Source organism: Tamandua tetradactyla, chromosome 11 (genome assembly GCF_023851605.1).
Source record: "Tamandua tetradactyla isolate mTamTet1 chromosome 11, mTamTet1.pri, whole genome shotgun sequence".
NCBI lineage: Eukaryota > Metazoa > Chordata > Mammalia > Pilosa > Myrmecophagidae > Tamandua > Tamandua tetradactyla.
The window spans coordinates 63,673,469-63,691,217 of NC_135337.1; the positions used below are offsets into that span (position 1 = coordinate 63,673,469).

Genomic DNA, 17,749 nt, shown 5'->3' on the forward strand with positions numbered 1-17,749 from the left:
TAAGACTTTGGAGCTTAAGACTTTGCTCCAAAGTTATAAAGGCTATGAAGTCAGTCTAAACTACCAAAAAAGCATTGAAATGGAATAGTTTAACTACCATACTGGAAAAAGTAGCTCCCACCATGAAACTGAGGGTATTTAAAGATGTTAGCACATCATATCCATGCTTTAAAATTTTTGACTTCAAAGATCCTTTATATTTGATATATAAATTCTCCATATTAAAAAAGGCTTGGAGACTGAAATCAAGATCACCTTAACATTGTAATATTGAGTATCAGTTCCTCTTTCTAATGGAAAAGTCCTGAGATGTTATATGCAGCAAGTCTGCTGATGTACATTTTACTTTCTTGTTCCAAGGAAAAAAGGCCTAAGAAATCCACAAATGTAAAATTACTTCCTGAAAAGTCAAGATATTGATGGCTTAGAGAAAAAAAGAACAGTAGCACCAACACTTTATAACCAGAGAGTGCTTAGTTTCTGCTAGGTAGAGGAACTTCTTTGTATGTTATTTTAATAAAACGGGAATTCAGAAGTAAAAACTACTATTAAAAAATCATAAAACAAATAGAACTGTTTGTGCAAAAATACCACATCAAATTTGCAAGGGACTAACAAAAATTCTTTGGTTGAAAAATGTGGTTGAAGGGATAATAAAAATCTCTTAATGGCCAAAGCAAAAATCTTGTTTGCTGTTGGCCCCAAAATAGATGTTTCATTCCTCAAATAAATAGGTTCTCCACTGTTAAAAAATACTCTTGTATCTTCTTGAACTCTGCTCCAAGCTCAGCCAACTTATTATATGTCCTTAGCACAAATTTGGAACAGTTTTAGGATTCAAACCATGTCTCTGCCCTTTTTCTGGGTTGGCTATGACAGTCTATGTCTTATAATGAATACCTGTTTCATTGTCCCATTTTGTCCATTTTGTTAACATGTGTTTCCATTCCATTGTGAAGTTCTTGACAGTTAAAGTACTCTTGAATCCAGTGGCATTATGCATCATTTTCACGTGTCCCAAGAGGTCTCCATATTTATATTCCCATACTGGGGCTTGTAATAAAAAGACTTCAATAACATTATTATTTTTCATATCTGGGTAATGAAGTCCAATTGGACAGAAAGTATATTTAACTTGGCAATAAGGATCTGATTCTGAATGGAAGGAAACGCGCTTGTAGGGCACTGGCTACTACTGGTCCCAGGTTGGGGTGCCCAGGTTGGGGGCCAGTCAGGGGCACCAAGAGCCAAAGCAGCGTAGGACCCCACTTCCATGGCTCTTTGCAGACCTTGGGGAAGGGAACCTCTAGTAAATAAAATAAAATAATATTAGCAAACACAAACACCTACTGTGTGGTCCAGTGTTGAAGGTAGGATTAAGGATCAACCTTCATCAACCTTCAATCAACCTTGATTGAGCAACCCTCAGTCGACCTTGAGGAACTAACCCAAGGCATCTTCTTGAATAAATCATCCCTCCATTTTAGGACAAAGTAAGGACTGGGAAACCACAAGCGGCTCTCCAAAAAGGCTGTTAGCCAATTATTCTCCAAACAGCAATTTATACGACTGCTATTTTCACCACTCTCTGGCTAACTATAAGGATCGTGCTTTTATTTATTTTAGTCTTTGCCATTTATATAGGTTAAAATTGTATCGTTATTTTAATTTTCATTTTTGATTACTAGTGATTATGAACGTTTATATAGATATGGGCCACTTTGAGTATAAACCAACGCATGTGCGTTTGTGGTGTGTGTATGTGTGTGTGTTTATAAATTACCTACCATCCCCTTACCCATTTATTTATTGGTGCCTCAGTGGCTTTCTTCTAAATTTCACCGAACACTCCAAATATTATGGAATGTTAACCCATTGTCATATTTGTTAAAAATATATTTTCTGGTTTATGTTTTATGATGCATATTTTTGTCATTTCTTAGAACTGCCCAAACCATCAAATAACACAGCTCAATTCCTGGGTGATTGGAATTACATTTAACAAAAAGTTATTGTGTGACAATCAGTTTGGACCACAAGATTATCCCAGTAAGAAAATGGATGGATGAGCAAAATGTATAAATAGTCCTTGGAGAGTGCTTTGGACTTAGTTGGCTTAAAATAGTGAAGTCCATCAGTGGTCCCTTGGGACTATGGCAAAATGTTTTCTTTTTAATAAAAAAAGAAAATGCCTCATTCCAAAAAAGAATGTAGGCAAAATTAGCTGCTTAGTACTGAATTGAGGAATGATGGTGGGTCTGGAAGTACTGTGTAACAGGCATTTGCTGAAACACTCTGGAAAAAATACACAATTTTATGTTTTTACTCATTTTGTAGAGAAAGTATTCCTCAGTGTATCATATTTTATGCATGAACATATGCACACCCCACACTAAGCAAAAACATATGTGAAAAATTCCATTCTGAAGTCAAGCTATAATAATGCTTTTTGAAGATCTCCTTCATTCTTATAGGATGGTATTATTAAGAGATTTATGGGACAGCTCATCTAGTCCCCTACTGATCCCAGGATGCCTTCTCAGTGCTTTGAATGATGAGGATGTCTTATAGAATGCCACAACATTTACTCTAGGTACTAACAAGAACTATTTTATTTAATTTTTATTTTTTGCCTTCTCTAACATTTATTAAGACAAGCTGGTGGGCACAGCTCAGAGAGTGTAGAGCCTTCTTGTTGGGTCTGTACAGAAAGGAGTAGGATTTAAAACACCCATTTACTATAACTTTTTCTTTTTAATTTCAGATTCATTTTACAAGTAGTTATAAAACAGATTTCAGAGTTTAGTATGGGTTGCAGTTTCACAATTTCAAGTTTTCTTCCTAGCTGCTCCGAGGTGCTAAAGACTAAACAGAAATATTAGTATAATGATTCAGCAGTCATATTCATGTGTTAAATTATATTTTCCCTGTTTTAACTCCTTCTCCTCCTTTGATCCTTCTCCCATTCTTTAGGGGTATTTGGGCTATGCCAATTCAAACTTTTTCATGTTGAAAATGGGTGTGGACGATATAGGATGGGGGGTTGGAACTAGTTGACATTCTTGGAGAGTCTGGCTCCTCTGGGTTTCAGGACTTACCTGGACTAGGAACTATCTGTAGGTTATAGGTTTCTTGAAAGTCATCTTAGTACATGAAGCTTTTGTAGACTCTCAGAGCCCTAGGTATTCTTTAGGGTTAACAGGAATGATGTTGGTTGGGGTTTAGCAAAACACGGCATTAGCAATATCTAGCTGAAGCTTGCAGAAGAGTAACCTCCAGAATAGCCTCTTGACTCTTCAACCCTCTTAGCCATTGATATCTAATTTTGTTACATTTCTTTTCCCACTTATGGTCAGGAAGGTGTTATCAACCCCATAGTGCCAGGGCCAGGCTCATCCATGGTGTCCCACGTTGTCAGGGAAACTTTCACCCCTGAATGTCACATCTCACATAGGTGGGAGGATGTTGCATTTTCAACAATAATTCCTGTTCTAGTTTGCTAGCTGCCTGAATGCAACATACCAGAGATGGATTGGCTTTCAATAAAAGGGGATTTATTTAGTTAACGTATAGTTAGTTCTTCAGAGGAAAGGCAGCTAACTTTCAGCTGAGGTTCTTTCTTAGGTGGGAAGGCACAGGGTGATCTCTGCTGGTCTTCTCTCCAGGCCTCTGGGTTCCAGCACCTTTCCCCGGGGTGATTCCTTTCAGCATCTCCAAAGGACTGGGTTGAACTGCGAGAGCTGAGATGAAGTATGCTGAGCTGCTTGGGCTGTGCTACGCTGAGCTCTCTCATTTAAGCGCCAGCCAATTAATTCAAATATCATTTATTGCAGCAGGCACACCTCCTAGCCGACTGCAGATGTAATCAGGAACAGATGAGGTTCACGTACCCTTATGTCCACAGCAACAAACTAGGCACCTTCACCTGGCCAAGTTGACACCTGAATCTAACTACTACAATTCCCATTCCTTTCTAAGAAAAAAAATTCCCTTCTGACTAACAGGGAGCACAAAATTAAAAAAGGAAATGCAAATGAAAGAAAGTTGTGGGAAGGCATTGAGGGCAGCATTGTAAATTTACAATATTACCTTGGAAGGACTGTTCTGTAGTATGGTGCAAGTATGGGCCTGGGAGTCTTGGGGACCTGTTTGACTCTGCTACATCCATGTCCCGTGGTCTTACTGAACTTCTTTTACTTCTCTAAGCCTCAATTCCTTCATTTGTAAAGGCAGGAAAACAATATTGTCTCATGAAGTTGTTAAGAAGATTAAATAAGATGATAGGTTGAACACAGTCTGTGCCTGGAACATAGTAAGAGCCCAAAAAGTCAGCAATAGAAAGGCATATAATGTGGATGATGAATGGTATCATTATTATTATTGATTCTCAGGAAGAATTAAAGAATTTATTTTTCACTATAGGTGAGTGTTTTAGTTTGCTAATGCTACCAGAATGCAATATACCAGAAATGGATTGGCTTTTATAAAGGGGTTGTATTAAGTTAGAAGTTTACAGTTCTAAGGCCTCAAAAATGTCCTAATTTAGGCATCCAGATGAAGATACCTTGATTGGGAGGAAAGGCTGAATGGTGTACAGGATTTCTCTGTCAGCTGGGAAGGCATGTGGCTGGTGTCTGGGGTCCTTGCTCCTGGTTCATTGCTTTGTGCTTCTGATTCCAGTGGCTTCCTCTCTAAGTGTCTGTGGTCCTCACTTAGCTTCTCTGGGCAAAACTCTGAGTTCTCATGGTAAGGGACTCATGGTAAGGCACCTGGCAACATCTCCTGGGCTCCTCTCCTGACTTCCGGTTTCGAATGGCTTTTGCAAATCCTGTGGGTCCTTCTGGCATTTTCCTCTGCATCTCCAAATGTCTGCATATGAGTCTGTGTCAGCTCTTTTAAAGACTCCAGTAAACTAATTAAGACCCACCTTGCATGGGTGGAGTCACATCTCCATCTAATCCAAAGATCACAGCCATACCCGGGTGTATCACATCTCCATGAAAACAACCTAATCAAGAGGTTGCACCCTACAATATTGGATCAGGAATAAAAGAACATGGCTTTTCTGAAGTCCATAACAGTTTCAAACCAGCATACTTTGAAACATAACCATTTCAAAGTTACCAACTTGGAAAACAGAGAAGTGATTTCAGAACAGTCTTATTTTTCCACCGAGGACTGGTCCTGGTTTTTCTTCAAAAACCTTCTTCCATGCTTTTCTTTTAAGGGACTGCTTATTTTAATTTCTCCAAATACTACCTACCACAAAATAGACAATTGGATCGACATTGCAATTGATAGTGGACAACATGTTCAAATGAGGAAAGAAATCCCACCGAGTCCTCACTTGGATTTCAGTAGGCCATTGGGAACAGCACCTTCATTGGCAGAAACAAGACCACAGAGGCCATGATGATTATGCAGAGCTTGGCTGGTTGATGTGGCTGCAGGTGACAACCCACTTTCATGGAGAGAATCAAATTGGAGAAGCCCATGACAGGAACAAAAACAGGGAAGGTCAAGATACACGAAAACATGTACACATATCGACATCCTGGGAATCTGGGCTTGTTCTCCAGGATGCAGGAAATTTTTCTAACCCAGACACAAGTAAAGAAAGCACTCAAGGTGAGGTGCAGGCTGAGGCAAATTGATGCTTTGGGTGCTGGCCCTGGAAACAGACTGGGCAAAGCTCAGAGAGGCAGTGCTCCACACTGATGGCCGTGAGGAGGTGGACACCCATGTTGTAGTCAAAAATGACCAGGTAGATGGTGCGGTTCAGTGAGGTGTTGTCATCAGGGAGCTTGTAAATTATGCTCACCAGCTGCACCACGCTGTGCAGGGGAGGGCCGTGACGGTAGCAATGGCCAGTTGGACAGTGAACGGCTCGCTCTTCATGTCCATTCCCAGCCACTCCTGGTAGGCAAATGAGCAGGGGAATGTGGATTCGAGTGTCTGCTCCCACTGCATATGATGGGAGCTGGGGCGCTTGCTCTGATGCTCAGGTTGTCTGATCTAAGGATGCCTTTTTTGTTTAGTGTGGGTCCCAGAGGATTTAAGGTCACCATCAATAGCTATATTCTTGGGAAATCTCCAGGTTTCTAGCATATACCTATACAGGAACCTCCGCTCCAGCATATTTTGCATTAAAAAAATGAAATGTATGGCTTTTCTTGATTCTAAAAGTAATACCCATGAATCTCATAAACTTTTGAGAATGCAGGAGAAAGGAAACTAAAACTTCTAGTTATTCTAATTACCCACCAGCCAAAGATGTCTTCTATGAATATGTTGAAATATCTCTTGCAAACTACAGTTTATGTACTTTTTTTTTTTTTTTGCATGGACAGGCACTGGGAATTGAACCCAGGTCTCCAGCTTGCCAGGCAAGAACTCTCCATGGACTGCCCTATACCTGCCTTTTAAATTTAATTTAATCTTATGTCCTCAGTATATTACTTTTCTTAAAAATTCTTCAAAAATATGATTGCTAATAGCCATAAATTTTGGTGTGGCATATTTCATTTATCTTTTATTTTACAATTTCCCTATTATTAAACCTCTAGGTGGTTAATACTGTTCCATAAATAGCAGTTCAGTGAACATCACTGTCTACATACATTTGCCTGATTCCTTCCTTAGGATGGTGTTTTGGTTTCCTGGGCTGCCCTAGCAAATACCATTAAATACTTTGTCTTAAACAATGGAAATTTATGTGCTCATGGTTTTGGGGATGGGGAAATGTCCAAATCAAGACATCATCAACAACTTGGCAGGTGAACTCACTACCCTTCCCCTACATGGGACACGACTCCCAGGGGTGTAAATCTCCCTGGCAACATGGGACAGAACTCCCAGGATGAGCCGGGACCCAACATCAATGGAATGAGAAAGCCTTCTTGACCAAAAGGGGAAAGAGAGAAATGAGACAAAATAAAGTCTCAGTGACTGAGAGATTTCAGAGTCAGGAGAATTATCCTGCAGGTTATTCTTACACATTATGTAGATATCCCTTTTTAGTTTATGGTGTATTGGAGTGGTTGGAGGGAAGTATCTGAGACTGTTGAACTGTGTGTTCCAGTAGTCTTGATTCTTGAAGAAGACACATAACCAAATAGCCTTTACAATGTTACTATGCGATTGTGAAAGAAAAAAAAGACATCATCAAGGTGGTGCTTTTCCTCAAACGAATGCACCATTCTGGGGCTGGCTGCTGGTGATCCTTGGTTCCTTGACACGTGGCAAGGCACACAATCTTTTCCTTCACTTCTGAGTTCTGTTTCAGTTTCTTACTCTTTGTGGCTTTGCCTTAGTATGTCTGAATTTCATTCCACTTATAAAGGACTCCATAATAGGATTAAGTCCAATCTTGAATGAGGTGGGCCACAGCTAAACTGAAGTAGCTTCATCAAAAGGTTCTCAGCCTCATCAAAAGGATTCACCCACCAGAATGGATTAAACTTAAGAACACGTTTTTCGGGGGTACATACAACTTCAAACCATCATGGATGGATTGCTTCAAGTATAAGTAATTGTTTAAAAATCAGGAAGAATTGTAAGACTTGCAGTGTTAGTTTGCAAGCTGCCGAAATGTGATACACCAGAACTGGATTGGCTTTTAAGAAGGGGAATTTAGGGGGTGCAAGGGTAGTTCACTGGTAGAATTCTCGCCTGCTATGCAGAGATTTTGGTTTGATTCCCAGTCCATGCACTTGCCAAAAAACAAATAAAAATAAACAAACAAACAAAAAAGTTCATCAAATGGTGATGTAATAATGGGATATTCACATGGAAAAATAATGAAATGTGACCCCACAGTACAGCATAGAAAAAAAACACGGTAATTTAATAAGTCACAAGTTTATGGTTCTAAGGAAGTGAAAGTGTCCAAATTAAGCCACCAAAAAGATGTTACTTTCACTCATGAAAGTCGATTTGTCTGGAACACCTTGGTCAGTTGGGGAGTCATGTGGCTGGCATCTGCTGGTCCCTTATTCCTGGGCTCTGTTACTTTGAGTCTCTTTTCATGTTGGTGTCCCTCACTTTGCTTCTCTGGGGCTGGCCTTCATCTTTTGACTTCCCTTCATTCTCTCCAGGTTCTGGCTTGCTTAACATCTCATGCTGGGCTCCAAGCATCTCCAGACATCCATGTCTCTGTTCTCCAAGTGTCAGCATCCGTGTCAGCTCTGCTGTGAAGTTTCTGTCTCTCTCTCTGTTGGCTCCATTGCTTCTTTCTTCTGTCATTTCTGACTCTCTCTAAAATGTTTCCTCTTTTAAAGGATTCCAGTAAACTAATCGAGACCCACCTGAAATGGGTGGGGTCGTATCTCCATCCAATCAAAAGGTTACCATCCACCATTGGGTGTGTCACATGTCTGTGGAGATATTCTAATCAAAAGTTTCCACCTACAATATTAAATCAGGATTAAAAGAAACAGTTGTCTCCTCAAGATTGAAGCAAGATTAAAACATGTTTTTTCTGGGGTACGTACTTTCAAACTGACACACTTGGAGACAAAAAAACAAATGATTTAGACACAGGCTTGGGGGTCAGAGATTTGGGTTTGAGGTTACTAATTGTTGCATCTTGGGAAACTTATTAATCTTCAAACCTTAGTTTCCCCATCTATAAAGTAGAGATGATAACTTTATATTTTTATTGAGAAAATTAAAATTATTTCATGCTATAAAGTGCTTACTAAGTGTCTGGCCCAGAATGAGAGTCAATGTCCTTTACCAGTGGAACCATTTTCAAGAAGTTTTGCCCCAGTCCTCACTTCCACAAGAAGCATAAGATTGTCACATGTGCCACTGAAACACTGTCAGCACTCAGGATTATCCTAAAACAAAACCAAAGAAACTGCCAATTTGAGAAGGAAAAAAATGGTATCTAAGAGTTAATGGGTTTGATTACTAGAGAAGTTGTACATTTTTCATATGCTTTTGGCTTTTCATATTTTTCTTTTGTAAATCAGTGTGAGCTGGTTGCCTGTTTTTTTTTTTTTTTTTCCTAAGAGAAACTAATGTGCTCATTGACTTGAAAGAGGGTGTTCTAGTTTGCTAGCTACCGGAATGCAATATACCAGAAACGGAATGGCTTTTTAAAACGGGAATTTAATAAGCTGCTAGTTTACAGTTCTAAGGCTGAGAAAATGTCCCAATTAAAACAAGTCTATAGAAATGTTCAATCAAAGGCATCCAGGGAAAGATACCTTGATTCAAGAAGGCTGATGAAGTTCAGGGTTTCTCTCCCAAGTGAGAAGGCACATGGCGAACACAGTCAGGGCTTCTCTCTCAGCTGGAAGGGCACATGGCGAACACGGCACCATCTGCTAGCTTTCTTTCCTGGCTTCCTGTTTCATGAAGCTCCCTGGGAGGTGTTTTCCTTCTTCACCTCCAAAGGTGGCTGGCTCGTGGACTCTCTGCTTCATGGTGCTGCAGCATTCTCTGCTCTCTCCAAATCTCCTTCATTCTCCAAAATGTTTCCTCTTTTATAGGACTCCAGAAACTAATCAAGACCCACCCAAATGAGTGGAGACATGTCATCACTTGATCCAGCTTAACAACCACTCCTGATTAAATCACATCTCCAGGGAGATGATCTGATTACAGTTTTGAATGTACAGTATTGAATAGGAATTATCCTGCCTTTATGAAATGGGATTTATATTAAAACATGGCTTTTCTAGGGTACATGCATCCTTTCAAACCAGTACAGAGGGCATCGTCTGATTGCATTGTTCCTTGTCCCCCCAGCTGAAAGGCCCTATCCCTGGACCAACCAGGTTAGCCTCACAAGGGCTCATCCAACAAGGAGGGGAACGTGGAGCCTCTTCTCTCTCACATTCCATGGAATCTTTTTCCTTTCCTTTACCTGCCTCTTCCCCTCTACTTAGTCTGCTGCCCAACTGGCGTTGCCTGGGAATGTGGGGTAGGATGACAAGCAGGAGGGTGGGAAAGAGCATGCAGGGGTACCGTTTCTTGCTAAGCTGTGAGCCGGGAAAGGAACCTCCCAACAAAATCAGCCCCACAAAATGATGATTCTGGAGGCAACCTGTAGATGGGTAGGGCGAGCTAGCTTATGTTTAGAGCTGCAGTTAGAAAGAAGAATGGACAAATAAGGGAATTGTGCTCTGTTTATGTAATGTTCCCCAAACTAACCTTTCTGCCTGGATTCAAATGCTACAGTAAACAAAAGTGCCCTGGCTGGAATTTTATAAGTCTCATTACTCCTGGACATGGGAGTAAGCCATGATTTAATAGAAAAAACAGGTTTGAGAGTAGAAATAAACTGATAGGAGTACAAGTAAGCCAAACATGTACTGATTAATTAGTCTATTTCAAGAAATTCTCAGGTAGGTATTTGTATTAGTTTGCTAAATGCTGCCAGACTGTAATATGCCAGTAATGAAATGGCTTTTATAAAGGGAATTTATTATGTTACAAGTTTACAGTTCTAAGGAAGTGAAAGTGCCCAAATTAAGGCACCAATTAGAGGTTACCTTCACTCAGGAAAGGTTAATGCTATTTGGAACACCTTTGTCAGCTGGGAAGGCCCGTGGCTGGCACCTACTGGTCCTTGTTCCTGGTTCATTGCTTCTACTTCTGACTCCAGAGATTTCTTCTCTAAGCATCTGTGGGACACAACTCTGGGTTCTGGCTTGCTTAGCATCTCATGGGAAGGCACATGGTGACGTCTGCTGGGCTCTGCTTGTGTCTAGACATCTGCTCACCCTGTGGGCACTCCCAGCATTTCCAAACAGCATGTCTCTCAAGTAACTGTTCTTCAAGCATCTGCATCTGCATTTCCAAATGTCTGTGTCTGCATCTGCATCTGAGGTTTCTTCAAAATGTTTCTGCCTTTAAGCTACTCTATGAAACTAATCAAGACCCACCTTGAATGGGCAGAGTCACATCTCCATCTGTGCCACATCTCCATGGAGATAATGTAATAGTTTCCACCTTACAATATTGAATCAGGATGAAAAGGAAGGGCTGAGTGGCTGCCCCACAAGATTGGATCAGATTAAAACATGGCTTTTCTGGGGTACATAATAGTTTCAAACCAGCACAATTTTATCTCCTTTAAAAATGGAAGTCAAGATTCAAGATGGAGTAAGAAGCTTCAGGGCTCTGTCACTGCACAGAAGCTTTGAAAAACCAGCAAGAACTGGCAGAAACACCTTTTTCAGAGCTCCAGAAAAACTTTAAGGCTTACAGAAATAAGGTGAGTACCAAATCAAGAAGTGAGAGCTTAAAATCAGTAGGACCTCATGGTGCTCTCGCTGGCCACTCTCTCATCCCCTCACCAGCTCTATGTAGAACCAGCACATGTCCCAGGGTGGATCCCTGGTCCAGTTTTGGAGGGAGCAGAGTAACCCTTATGCACATACTAGGAGCATGAATGTCTGGCCCAATCTGTCCAGTGGCCTGAGGGATGGAGCCAGGACACGAGTCACAGATTTGCTGTTCCAAAACTTATCCTGTGCATTGAAGATGATCACATAGGTCACCTGTGGAATGCTGTGGGAGAGCAGTCAGAGTGTGGCTACCTGGGGAAAGAGGTTTCTGACTCTGGGGCATGCAGTCCAGTTCTTGGGACTATGAGGAACCTGCTTCCAAGGGAAGAGGGAACATTTGTATCCGTGTAAATGGGTGAATTCCTAGGGCCACATGTGCATGGCCAAGACAAGATGAATGTTCAGGAAGGCTGAGGGAGGCCCCTACACTTTGGCCTTGAACTATTCTCTAAAGTCATTGTATGGATAAGCCCTGAAGGAGAGCATGTGCAAGAGTCAATCTTCAAAGACTGGGAAAGGTTTTTCTTTTTCTTTTTCTTCATCCTGCCTCCCTTCTGCCTCTTCTTTCTCCACCTCCTCTTTCTCTTCATCTTCTTCTTCCTCCTCCTTTTTCTTCCGCTTCTGCTTCTCCTTCTCCTTCTCCTTAATCTTCTGTTAGCTCCTGACATTCAAAGAAAGCTCTATCATAACCCTAGCTGGATACAAGCTTAAGGAATAGATAACCTCAGATTCAAATTCCAGTGACAATGCAGCATTAAAATATTAAATGTTCAGGTTTCGGCAAAAGATTACAAAACATAAAAAGAAACAGCAAATGATGGCTCAGGAAAAGGAGAAAATTAAAGCATTAGAACCATTAATGAGGAAGACCAGTTCTGGGGAATATCAGACAAGGATTTTTATAATGTAATTTTATTGAGATATATTCACATATATCTAAAGTGTACAATCAGTGGTTCATAGTACCATCATATACTTTTGCATTCATCACCACAATCAATTTTTGAGCATTTTAAAATAAAAATAAGAGTAAAAATAAAAATAAAAAAGAACACCCAAAACATCCTATACCTCTTATTCCCCTATTACTTATTTATTTATTGTCCTTGTTTTTTACTCATCTGCCCATACATTGGATAAAGATTGTGTCAGAAAAGACATTTTAAAAATGGTTCTAAATGTGCTTTGAGAGCTAAAGTAAATCTTACACAAAGAACCAAAGGAAATGAGGAAATAATAGATCAACATAAAGAAAGATTCAGTTGAGAGATGGAAATTATGAAAAGGCATCAAACAGAACTAAATAACACAGAAGTGAAAAAATCCCTAGAAGAGTTCAACGAAAGACTGGCATTAGTAGAAGAAAGAATTAGTGCACCTGAAGATAAGACAATTGAAATCATCCAGTTTCAGGAGCAGAAAAAAAAAAAGAAGGAATGAAGAAAAGTGAACAGGGTATGAGGAACCTGTGGGATTCCATAAAGAGTACTCATATATGAATTTTGAGAGTCCCAGAAGGAGAAGAAATAGAGAATGGGGCAGAGAGAATAATCAAAGAAACAATGGCTGGAAACTCCCCAAATTCAGTGAGAAAAAAGTAAACAATGAATATATACATTCAAAATGCTCAACAAACTCCAAACAGGGTAAACCCAAATAGACCCATGCCATAGCATATTATAATCAAGCTGCTGAATGCCAAACATAGTGAGAGAATTCTGAAAATCACGAGAGAGGAATAGCATGTCACATACAAGGGAGCCTCAATAAGATTAAATGTCAATTTCTCATTGGAAACCACAGGAGCAAGAAGGCAGGGGGTGACATATTTAAAATGTTGAAAGCAAAAAAAAAAAAAAAAAAATTGTCCCAAGAATTCTGTATCTGGCAAAACTGTCTTTCAAAAAGGAGGGCAAGATTAAGACACTCCAAGATAAACAAAAGCTGAGTAACTTTGTCACCACTACTTCAGCCCTTCAGAGATGCTAAAGAGAATTCTGCAGGTTGAAAGGAAAGGACAATAGACAATAGGTCAGGCAGCATGAAGAATTAAAGATCGCCAGTGAGGGTAATGACGTGGGTAAATACAAATGCCAGTATATTGCACTTTTGGTTTGTAACTCCCCCTTTTTTTTTCACTTCCAACAGGATCTAAAAGACAAATGCATTCATGTGTAATAATGACTCACCATTATTCATTGTATTAAACATGTAATTTGTGATAAGAACTACATACCTAAAGGTTTGGAATGGAGAACTTAGGAACATAGTATGAATATACTGCTGAATTTGAGTTAGTATCTAATCAAATGAGGTTGTTATAGGTATAGGATACTAGAATTAAGCCTCAGGGTACATATAAAGAAAATATTGGAGGATATATCAGCTTATAGAGGTAGAAAGAGAAAAAGAAATCTCCTTTCCCAGTTTTGCAGATTGACCTGTGCAAATGCTGTTTTTCAGGACTCATCTGTACAACAAGTTTAGAGAATAGCGTGAGATAAAATGTGGGGGCCCCCAGAATCCTTTCTGTGCATTCATTTTGTTTTGGCATATGTGTGTGGCCCTATGAATTCCCCCATTTACGCAAATGTCCCTTCTGCTTCCTCCAAAGTGGGACCAGGTACCATTTTAGGATTGCAAGCTGGCTGTGCACTGAGCCAATGAGGGGTGGGGGTAGAGTCAGCCATGGCGCCAGGAGGTCCTACTGTTTTTAAGAAGACTTTTATTTATTTTTTGCTGTTGGCATGCTACTGCACTCCTAAACTGCCTTCTGGAGCTTTGAGAAAGATGTTTCTCCAAGTTCTTGCTGGTTTTTCAAAGCTTCATTTAGGGGATTGATTCTCGACTTACATTTTTACTTGAAATTTTGTATGTATTTTTTCTTATTTTCTCCACTCTGTGTTATGTGCCTAGCAGCATATTCTGTAATCTGCCGGGTCTGGGGGCTTTCCCCTGGGGCACCTGGTCCCCTGCCTCTCTCTTGGCAGACTGCCTTTGGGCCTGCTTCCAGCTCTCACCTTGAGCCTTCCTTTTCTGCTGCTTTCCTGTATTGCATATGCAACAACTTTCTCTTTCCATAGCGCATCCCTAAGGGGCTTTCAAAGAAAAGGTGTGAGAGTGGTCTTGAAAAAAAAAGATTTAAAAAAAAAATTTCAGGCACCTTTATTCATGGCAGACATTTTGGTGGGGAGACTGTCCTGGACATCTTTCTCCCTGATTACTTACAGATGCCAACTCCTAACTAAAGCCAGACTCTCCTTACAATAGCAATTGGCGAGATCACTTCCATTTGCCATTTGCTAGGCTTGAGTGCATCCGGCCCCCCGTTTCACCATGGCCTTGCCGCATGGACGGAAGGTCCTCCCAGCACGAGCCAGTGGTCCGTTCCCCATTGTTTCTGCAGCTGCGGAATAACAGCCATTAATCCATCTTATTACCGAAGGATTTTACTCCTTTTTCCCACAATACTTATAAATAGAACACATTATTTCCTAATATTTTTATATATTGTGATACAAACAATCAAGACCGTAGATATAGGAAACAATAAAAAATTCATACCATGTTCATTAAGGATTTTTCTCTGTCAAGTACTATACTATTCCTTAATTTTTTTTTTTAATTTTTCAAAGTTTTGTTATATAAAGTCATTCTGCTGTGATTATCACATGAGTCTCCTGAAGCCATCAATACTAGCCTCTAGGCTTAGTATGCCTGACATGGCATTTTTGAGTGATAAGAATTTTTCCCCTGGGCTTCTGTGATCAAAAATAAAGTTGTTATTCTGAAAGAATTTAACTAAAAAATTGTTAAATAAAACAGTAACTCTTAAGACCTCATCTTACTACAACATAGTCATGTGTCATTTTTCAGCCAAGTGATTGGCACAGACTTGTTGTGGTCTGTGCTGGTTTGAAAGGATGTAAGTACCCTAGAAAAGCCGTGTTTTAATCAAAGTCCCATTTCATAAAGGCAGAATGTATGTTTGAAACTGTAATCGATCATCTTCCTGGAGATGTGATTTAATCAAGAGTGGTTTTTAAGCTGGATTAGGTGACGATATGTCTCCACCCATTTGGGTGGGTCTTGATTAGTTTCTGGAGTCCTATAAAAGAGGAAACATTTTGGAGAAATGAGAGATTCAGAGAGAGCAGAGCAGAATGACATAGCCACAAGAAGCAGAGAGAACCAGCCAGCAACCTTTGGAGATGAAGAAGGAAAATGCTTCCCAGGGAGCTTCATGAAACAGGAAGCCAGGAGAAGAAGCTAGCAGATGACACCATGTTTGCCATGTGCCCTTCCAGATGGGAGAGAAACCCTGACCGTGTTCACCATATGCCCTTCCACTTGAGAGAAAGACCTTGAACTTCACTGGCCTTCTTGAACCAAGGAATCTTTCCCTGGGTGCCTTAGATTGGGCATTTCTATAGACGTCTTTTAATTGGGACGTTTTCTTGGCTGTAGAACTGTAAACTAGCAACTTATTAAATTCCCCTTTGTAAAAGCCGTTCTGTTTCCGGTATATTGCATTCCAGAGACTAGAACATGGTCTCTTCCCTTTTCTGTTTCTTTTTCCAATCAGTAGCTCAAAGAAAAAATGGGAATTGAATTTTAGAATTCTGCCAGATTTTTTTGTGGTAACCAGTGCAGATGAACATTGCAGGGTTCTACTGTATTAGAATCTTATGCAAAACTCGAACATTCCATTCCCTTGGGCTATTCTGTTATTTTCCATATTTAACAATTCTAACACACTAGGTGACAGCAGTTATTTTTCATCGAATTTAGCATCTTAGTTCAGGGACTTAAAACAAATAGATCGGCAATTTGATTCTGAGTTTTGGTAACAAGTTAGTGCCAAATATTTCTGAATCACCAAATTTTAAACCTTTTTAACCAGTTGAAAAATACTGCCAACCTACTATTTGGTATTAGCTCACTAGTCACTTTGTACTGAAAATTAAAAACCCTAACCTCCTCAAATGCCTAGCTTCCCAAAATCTACTCATAACCGAAAGATTTATTTTTTGCCTAAAGTATACTGCAATTTTTATCAAACAGCAACTACTACAAAAGGAATGACAGAAAAAAAGTGACTTCACAAAAATTGACTATAAAATATTTGACATTATTATGTAGGAACTGCCAGAGTTTTAGTGCTTACTATTTAATAGAATGACTGCCCAATGTCCGAGATGTGAAGTTACCATGTTCAAGAAAATGGGGAAAAAAAAGTCACTCTGAAAACTAACAATATAGCATATGATAAGAATGCACACTTGATAATATAAAACTTGTGTACACACACAGTTGCAAAAAGCCATTCGGTCTAAAAACAAAAAGAAAACAAAACGAAAAAGCCACTCGGTCTTCTCTTGGCTTGTAAAAATGGGGTTCCAGATTTCATTGTAAATTTGCAACCTTTTGTGTAGCAGGTATCTCATTCCACCTCCCAGTTTTTCTACCCCACCCTGTGCCATGAGGTCTGCAATGCTTTTCCCCAGATTGTCAATGCGACTACTCATATCTTCAATTCTTCCAATGATTTGGTCAGAAATAATCGGAAATTTATCTTGCATTTGCTGCAGGAGTGTCTGTACCACCAGGATGAGATCTGTAAGGTTTTTGGGTTGGTCTCAAACATCTCCCTGATTCCCAGCTTGGAGGTGAGGGTGGTGACTTTTTAAAAACTTTTTTATTATGGAAAATGTCAAACATGTGCCAAAGTAGAGAAAAGAGTACCTGAGTCTACATGTAGGCACGACCCAGTTTCAACAACTACCAACTGTTTCAGTTTCTTTGGCTGCTCAAACAGATATCACGCAATGGGTCAGCTTACACAATGGGAATTTATTGCCTCATGGGTTTGAGGACTCCAAAAAAAAAGGAATCTGGCCATAATACCACATCACACCTGAAAAAATTAGCAGTACTCCTTAAAGTCATCAAATATCCACTCAGTGTTAACAAATGTGTTGGCTTTTTAAAAGTACGGTTTGCTTGTTTGTTTGAATCAGCATCTAAATAAGATTCAGATGTCATTAGATGATATAGTTCTTAAGTCCCTTTAGTCTATAGGCTTTTTCCCCTCCCTTTTTTTCCTTCTTCTTTTTGTGTGTGTGTGGAAGAAACTTGGTAATTTGTCCTGAAGAGATTTTCAGTCTGTATTTTTCTGACTACATCCCCAAGGCACGGTTGACATGTTCCTCTGTCTTTTGTATTTTCAGGTTCAATTTTATGCTGGCAAGATTATTTCGTGGTTGTTTACTTCTAGCCATGAGATAGTCTCATCTCTCTTTTCGGGTCAGCCATCGAGGATTATTACCAGGATCACTGCTTCTCAACTGAGCTCCATTTTGCCCCCTGAAGGCAATGTCCGGAGACATTTCTGGTTGTCGCAATCAGGGGTGGGGATGTGCTTGCTAGCTGCCGGAATGCAACACACC

At 39.9% G+C, this 17,749-nt stretch overlaps 1 pseudogene; it reads right to left on the reverse strand.

Annotated features, from left to right (window-relative positions):
• Positions 1 to 473: 473 nt before the first annotated feature.
• On the reverse strand, positions 474 to 17,689 carry LOC143649147 (bis(monoacylglycero)phosphate synthase CLN5-like; annotated as a pseudogene).
• Positions 17,690 to 17,749: the final 60 nt, after the last annotated feature.